Genomic DNA, 8,762 nt, shown 5'->3' on the forward strand with positions numbered 1-8,762 from the left:
TACATCTGTTACTTGGTATTCATATATTTATGCCTCCGTGCTCTGCTGTTTCATAGAAAGACACCCTTAGAGTCTTTCAATATGTGCGTGATTTGCTATTTTATGCTTGTATTGTTATATAAGCAGTTCATACATTCATATTTATTTATGTACAAGTTGTCTTTCGTGAGGTTGCGTGCAATCAGTCTTTGTTAGGTTTGTTACCTTTAGTTGGTACATCACTGAATCTGCAATTCTGAAATAGTTGAATTCAAGTCAATTTTCCCCATTCAGGTTGGTCTGTTCCTTTCAACCATTAAAAGTTTCTGCCTGAATACAGTGGTACCTCGGGTTAAGTACTTAATTCATTCCGGAGGTCCGTTCTTAACCTGAAACTATTCTTAACCTGAAGCACCACTTTAGCTAATGGGGCCTCCTGCTGCTGCTGTACTGCCAGAGCACGATTTCTGTTCTCATTCTGAAGCAAAGTTCTTAACCTGAAGCACTATTTCTGGGTTAGCGGAGTCTGTAACCTGAAGCGTATGTAAACTGAAGCGTATGTAACCCAAGGCACCACTGTATGCTACTGATGTTACTGGGGCTGGAGAAGCATGTTCTAACCAACCTCTTTGGGTACCACTCACTGCGATTCTGCTAGCAATACAAGTTTAAAACATGACTGATCAAGGGGCAATAAAAGAAAGAGGTAGTGTGAGCACAGTAGTTTTACTCTCTTACTAGCTTCAGAGGATTAAGTTAGAACTGCAGTAATATAAGACCATGCAGATCCTCCCAAAGCAGTGGCTCACGTGTCAACAGGACAAATGGCACCTTAAATGCACAGGGAAGCAAATGAAGGTTTCCCTCTGATTCCCCCACACCAACTTCTCCTAGCATGTGCAAAATTTGTACGTCATGCATCTAGCTTCTAGCCAGCTTCCTATATGGAGGGAAGTTGTGGTGTGGCGGAATGTTTGTACAATCTCCCCTACTGATTTTAGTGTGGCAACAGCTTTGCACACACATCGCCACTGCATGCAAGACATCCATTTGAAGCATCAGAAACAGCATAAGAGAAGCTAAATAGGAAGTCTTGTTTCACAGCTAATTAAGGTATCGTACTTGGTTCAGTAGCCCAGGCAGCGAGGTACTGAACAAGTGAAGCAGTTTCAAGGACTGGACAGGTAAACTTCAATGCATTTTGAGAGTCCTTGTCACCTTGCAGTAATAATAATAATAAATTTTATTTATACCCCGCCCTCCCAAGCCAAGGCCAGGCTCAGGGCGGCTAACAAGCAATAATAAAAACAAGTTGAATGAATAAAACTTCAAAACAAGATTAAAATACAACATTAAAACATTAAAATGCAGCCTCATCACAGGAGGAGAAAGGAAAAAGAGAGAGAAAAGCCAAAGGGCCTAAGCCTGTGGGTACAGCATGTATGAATACATGTGCGTGCTTCACACGCATGTTGGTCCAGATACATGCACTGACTTGGCAGCCTAGCCAAAGGGACCAATGGCATCACTTTTAGAAACTGTGAAAGAACATTTGCTTCAATAAGTCTTGGTAGCTCTGGCCACATTTGACATCTAGCTCGGTGATTAACTGTCATTTACCAAATGCCCCGAAGTGTTACCTCAGAGGCCAGGAAGACGCCAATGTCTCTCCTCAGAGGCCCTCCTCCTTCATGCTACGCTGCACTGACACCTTGTCACCATGGTCTTTGCAGTACGACGAAGACATCGGCTCATCGGTAGTGCTGCTGAGACATATCCCTGCCACAACATCCATCACTGTATCCCAGCCCTATGTTCAGTACATTTGTCCTGCATTAAGAGTCCCTGTGACCATGGGACAGGGGTAGGGGTGGGATTGGCTACAGCACCTTTCAGGCACAACACTTTACTGTCACTGTTTGGTGATCAAGAACCAACCTTTAATCCCAGACTGTGATGCAAATCTTAAGATCTATATAATAGACGGGGGGGGGGGGGGAGGAATCTTATTTGTACATTCTTTCCGTTTCCCCAAATGTAGCATTCAAAAATTTGTACAAACAACTCACACATTCTAATCTGACTTCTTTCCCCCCCTTCTTTTTAAAGGTATATGTCTGTGCCTAAATATTTAATGTCAAGACAGGTAAGAGAAAAGGCAGGCTGCAAAAGCAGGAAGCTGGAGCAGAGAGAAATCAATTCTATGAAACTATTGCTTTTAGACAACTTCCATCATTCATGTGCCAAGTGGTGAATTATTTTTCCCACATTACTTAGCCCCAGCAGCATTCTCTGACCCAGCAAGAACCACCATATCTATTCTGACCCACCCCAAAGCCAACTGCAATTTTAGCTATCTCCCCCCAATTCAAAAACACAAGCAATTAGTTTTACTTTAAAACAGAAATGAATTGTGCAAAAAACAGTGAATTAATCTCTTAACTTTTATGTGAATCCGTTATGTGTGAATATAAAAAGACAGCCCGATCCTATTGTATGTTTACATAGAAATGATCCACTGTGTTTAATGGGGCTTGCTCCCTAATATGTGTGTATAAGGACTGTGACCTTATATATTATGACCTTCATTTATATATTCTTGCTATATATTAGTGTGTTCTCTATATATGTAGAACTGCACCCATAGTTACCAGACATGTGATAGGACCCCCCCAAAAAAAAATAACACCCCAAATGCCTCTCAGAGTCCTCTTTAGCCCTGGTTTTGGTGACTGTGAGCGGCTGCCAGGACCATATAACACCTGTCCTAAAGGATCTACATTGGCTCCCAGTACATTTCCAAGCACAAATCAAACTGTTGGTGCTGACTTTTAAAGCCCTAAATGACATCGCCCTGTAAAGCTGAAGGAGCATCACCACCCCCATGAGATCCAGCTCTGAGGGCCTTCTGGCAGGTCCCTCACTGCAAGAAGTGAGGTTACAGGGAACCAGGCAGAGGGCATTTCGGCAGTGGCCCCTCCCTGTGGAACGCCCTCCCATCAGATGTCAAGGAGATAAAGAACTACACAACTTTTAGAAGACATCTGAAGGCAGCCCTGTATCGGGAAGTTTTTAATGTCTGATATTTTATTATGCTTTTATATTTGCTGGAAGCCACCCAGAGTGGCTGGGGCAACCCAATCAGATGGGCGGGGTAGAGATAAGATGATGATTCCTTCAGAAAGCACCACAGCCGGATGTCCAAAGTTGAGACAAGTGGAACATTTGTTATTTAATTAACATATTTATATCCTACCTTTCATCATTCAGAAAGGCACCCAAGGCAGTTTATAATCAGAGGAATGCCATAATTCATTTTATTTAGGAAGATTGTTTCACTGATTCATCAAAGAGCTCCCTAAGAAATGCAGATTTAAAAAATTGTCTTGGGAAGGGGCTGAAATTCAGTGTTTTCCCCAGGTTCAATCCCCAGCATCTCCTGACAGGACTGGGAAAGACCCTTGTCTGAAACCATGGAAAACTGCTCCACTGTTGATAGTACCAAGCAAAATGGGCCAATGGTCTGAGCCGGTATGAGGCAGCTTCCTGCGATTTTACAAAGAATTACGGAGCAGGTCTCTAGTTAGGCTAGAATATATTCTCTGCCCATGGCGGCACTCTGCCTTCCAGGAGTCAGATGAGGGTGTTACTTCGTCCTCTATCATGATGGGGGGGGGGGGGGACAGGGAAAGTGGTAGAAGTTACAATTGCCATCTTGTCAGACAACAGTTTACAATCTATGATTACCTGCCAGAGTTGGAATATGTCTTTTTTATTCTGCTTCACTCAGTTCAGCTCTCAGCCACTGCTCACTGCTAAATATAAAACTTCATAGATTTGAAAGGTGGACACACTAAGCAAGCATTTCCTCCCCTCCCCCCCAACCATGTGCCCCCATCCCCTCAAACTGGCTCAGAAGTGGGTTGAGAAATGCTCTGGAACAGCACACAAGGAGGATGTGAGGCTGGCCCCACCCTTCACTCTTTCTTGCTTGGCCCACGTTTAATCTTTCTTGTCCTTGGCTCCTCACGATAGCCCATTAACTCCAGGTTCTTTCCTGCTCCAGCAATTGACTATCCAACTTGAACTCATTTCCAGGTGGCAGCTGCTGATAGGACAAAGACTTGGACTGCCCCTAGAGAAGAAACTGCTCACAATGAAAGCCATGTTTGAGAGCGCATGCTGGGCAAGTAAACACAGAAGAAAACACCTATTCCTTCAAGGGACAGCCAAGGGCAGTGATTTTTAAATTTACCACATGTAGACTTTTCCCCATGAGCAGCTGAACCCAGGTACAGACAACTTTTACTCAGGTATTTGCAATTATCAGATGGGGCAGTGTCTACTTGAAAGTGTCTCTGCCCACAATCAATACTGAAGATATACCACAGTTCCTTCATTTGTTGTCAGCTTGAAATTTAACCCGAATCTCATGTACCTTGTGCATCATTTCTCCCACATACATGAAAGCGATGTGCGCCCACGTTCTTACTTAGCTGATTTTCAGTCAAGTAAATTCTCTCATTATTATTATTTGAGTGGCAGGTTGCTAGTATGTCTGCCAAAATAGTTTTCAACAATCTATTTGCTGGAAAGAAATGAACTAGCCTCTTTTGTACTTTCTTACTGGGTTCCCCGCCTTGTAGTCCCCCAGGCTGCAATTCTGAAATCTCTTTTTTAAAGTAGGTTTTGGTTAAGACTGGAATCAGGCCAGTTCCCTCCCACCCTTGTCTTTCTCCAAAAGAGAAATGGATTTATCATTTTGATTCTAAAGGGCCGTAGCTCAGCGACAGAGCACTTCCTTTATATGCAGATAGCTCTACGCTCAATCCCTGTCACTTAACGTTAACACAGATTTCAGAGATCGCCACTGCATCAAACCTTTTTGTCACTTGGAATAGGCGGGAATATGAAGCTAGCTGGTTTGGCTCAGTATCAGGCAGCTCTGTATATTCATTCAATTTATTTGTCAGTCTTATATGCCACCTTTCTCAAATAAGGCTCCAGGGCTGTGTACCTCAAAAAAGTACAGAAAAGACACACATACTGTAATAAAAGACAGTTCAAATGTAAGAAAAACTAATCCATGGTTTGAAGGCACAATAGGAAAAGGCAACACTGAAATATTGACACTGCTGAACAAATCCACCTAGAGGAGATCAGCTAACAATATGGCTCACAGGTTCAAACCTCTGATTCTGCTCACTACACAAGCTTGGTTTTTTGGAACAACTGGTGCCTGTTGCTACCGCTGCAGTTAACCGACTGTAATTGATGGTTCAGCCTGGCCATTCCCCAAGTCTGTTGCCTAGCTGCTCTTGCCCCTGTCGTGTGTCTGGTGCCATTATTTCAGCATTAATAGGCCTTCAGTACAATGGAAGAAAACAGCAGTGATCAGGTATCAACAGTGGCAGCAGAAGTGAGTGGCACAGATCCAGAAAACAGCTGATAAATGATGGACTAATTTTGGAAAACCCTTCCACTGATAACAGCTGCAGAGAGCACTCCTGTCCATTGGAATTAATTAACTTAGAAGACTCATTTATGGAGAAATGCAGGTTCAGCCACCAGGGGGTTATACAGGAATTTTTGGAACAGTTCTTCTCTGGTTCTGTCCATCAAGCAGCTTGGAAGTTACTGCCATGAGATAAATTTTTCAAGATCCTGATGGAATTTACTTTTTTAAGCAGCCATAAAAAGCTGCAATGCCATAGCTATTGAACCAGGAGCAAGCCCCGCTGAACTCAATGAGACATGCTTCTGTGCACATGCGTATAGGATTGTACTGTAAGCTTCTATGAAACTGTGACTGGCTGTTCTGAGTGTCCTCCTGTTGAGAAGTTTTTGACTGCCATAGGTCCTTTTTGTCTTATGGTACCACTGGAAAGTAGTTTCACCACCAATCCCCCACCAGGAATTGTAGCTCTCTGGAGGAAATTGGGGCCTCCTAACCAATGGCGGAGAAGGGGGTGGGGGTGGTTCGGCCCAGGTACCATCTCTAAGGGGGGGTGATAAGAAAGCACCCCGTGGGGGGATCGCCCCACTGCCCCGGACAGTCATTGCACCACCACATGTGGAGGATCCTCTGCTCATGGCTGCAGTGGTGACAGGATCCCACCGCCATCTGTACGGTACTCAAGCAGCACCGTTGGCAAACCGCCACGTGGCACATGTGAGGCACCACTACGTAATGTGAATGCATGGCGTTGCACGCTCATGCGCCGCCAGGCTGTTTGCCCCACCCCGACACCCCACACCAGGTGCTGGTTAGCCTTCCTTCATCCCTGCTCCTAACAACTCCTAGAATCCTTTGAGTGACGTCATGACTGTTTAAAGTGATATCATAGCGCTTTAAATGAATGGTATGAATATGGCCTTAGAATTCACCCCTACAGTGGTACCTCGGGTTAAGAACTTAATTCGTGCCGGAGGTCCGTTCTTAACCTGAAACTGTTCTTAACCTGAAGCACCACTTAAGCTAATGGGGCCTCCCGCTGCTGCTGCGCCGCCGCAGCGCGTTTTCTGTTCTCATCCTGAAGCAAAGTTCTTAATCCGAAGTAATATTTCTGAGTTGGCAGAGTCTGTAACCTGAAGCGCCTGTAACCTGAAGCGCCTGTAACCCAAGGTACCAATGTACTAGAAAACAGATCAGGAAACAGAAGCATTTGTTTCACAGCACCCAGAATAAGCAATCATTAAACACAGTCATTAAACTTCTGAGCAACTACAGTGGAACCTCGGGTTAAGTACTTAATTCGTTCCGGAGGGCTGTTCTTAACCTGAAACTGTTCTTAACCTGAAGCACCACTTTAGCTAATGGGGCCTCCTGCTGCTGCCGCACCACCGGAGCACAATTTCTGTTCTCATCCTGAAGCAAAGTTCTTAACCTGAGGTACTATTTCTGGGTTAGCGGAGTCTGTAACCTGAAGCATATGTAACCTGAAGCGTTTGTAACCCAAGGTACCACTGTATTTTAAATCGTTCTATATACATTCCTGTCTCTCTCTCTCTGTTTCGACTCTCCTTTAGCTCTAGCCTTCATGTGAGCCAACCTGTCATTTTCTATCTGCTGCTCCCAGCCTGCCAATCTCTCTAGCTCCACCCAACATTCCATTCCCCCACTGTCAGTCAACCCCATGGACTTCCCATCTGTTGCAATCTGAAAAACAACCTCCCCAACCTATTAAAGAAATGAAAAAAGCCAACAGGGATTTAGGTGCAGGCTACATATTAAGTGTAATATGCCGTTCAGCTCTGAAATAAAGGGGTTCTGTGTTCAATCCTCATCTCTGAAATTGTCCTTTTGAATGGCCTCAGAGAAGCCATGATCCTCAGTCCTGCTAACATCAATCCTGTTGAAAACAATAGGGCTTAAATTAATTGCTGTGCTCCATTGACTTTAATGTGAGCTCATCACAATTAACTTTAACAGGACTGGGGACGCACATCTGCCAGCCTTGGGTTCTCATCTGTTAAAAAAGAACAAAAATATTAGGAATTACTACTTCCCAGGGTTATCATGATGCAAAGCAAAATAAGACGAGTTATTCATTAAAACGGTTATATAAATTAATAAGAATGGTTGCCGCAATTCATAGCATGGTGCTTCAGCTGTTAAATGCCCCCCTTTTCTTTCTAAAATATTGCACCCTCACTCTCCTTCCCTCTTGTGTTGTGTTGTGTTGGTTGCTATAGCTACTAGCTATAGTACCATTCTAGTGACTTTTGTAGACTGTCGTCTTAATTATATTTTTCAAGCATATTTTTGCCCCTTTGTGACATTTCCGTGACTGCCAAGCACCCAGCATGGTAACTGGTACACTTCCATTGAACTGAGTGTGTTTTAGCAGCATGACGTTCATTGACTTTAATGGGAATCCGAAGGTTGAAATGTTGCTTTGATATGTAGGGTAAATGCTAAAAGTCTAGATGAACAATAACCCAGCAAGACTCTACACTTGTTAAATATATTCTTCCAAAGTAATCATTTCAACATTTACTCTTTGAAACCACTAGAGTGATCCTTTTCCACACGGATCATGTAACATCTCTTGCTAGGCACGGGAGAACTACAGAAATCCAAGAAATAACCCACCCCCACCCCCCGTTGTTCTGGAATGGGGGAATGGGACAGTATCAGGGGCATGCTAGGACGCCTAGTATAATTTTTGTTTGTTTGGGGCTTTTGTAGGGCTTTCAGATGTTTTAAATTGATTTCTGGCTGCATAATTACACAGTTGCGCTGAGAAACAGTCATTCAGTTGTTATTTTATTGTTGTTTTTGTTGCTATTATTATTATTATTAGTATTATTATTACAAAGGGTCAAAATGGCTTGGCTTGCAAAAGCAGGAACATAGGACACTGCCTTTTACTGAGTCAGACCATTGGTTCAGGGTACTAGGACAACTGGTAGTGCATAGCATAGAGAGACGAGTTGAGATGGCAAAGATCCAGAAGGGAGATAAGCCCAGTGAAGGAAATCTGGAGTTGTCTCACTGCCTCAAATCTCCTTGGTGGGTTTCTTTGTTTTCTCCTCTTGATGTTTGCCCCATCATGTGTGCATTAAAGCAGCTGCTTTAGCCTGCAACTGGTGGAAGGGCAAAGTCTTCTTCACCATCCCTGACTCAGCTCCTCCAGAACATAATCACAACAAACAGGCACCTATTGATTTAAGCTCCTGAACGAAGTGCTATTTCACACATGCATACTTATCTTTCCATGATGGCTGATACATCAAGTGGTGATTTGCATGTATGAATGCACCGATACAAGTTGCGGAAA

Source organism: Podarcis gaigeae, assembly GCF_964106915.1.
Source record: "Podarcis gaigeae genome assembly, chromosome: 3".
Taxonomy (NCBI): domain Eukaryota; kingdom Metazoa; phylum Chordata; class Lepidosauria; order Squamata; family Lacertidae; genus Podarcis; species Podarcis gaigeae.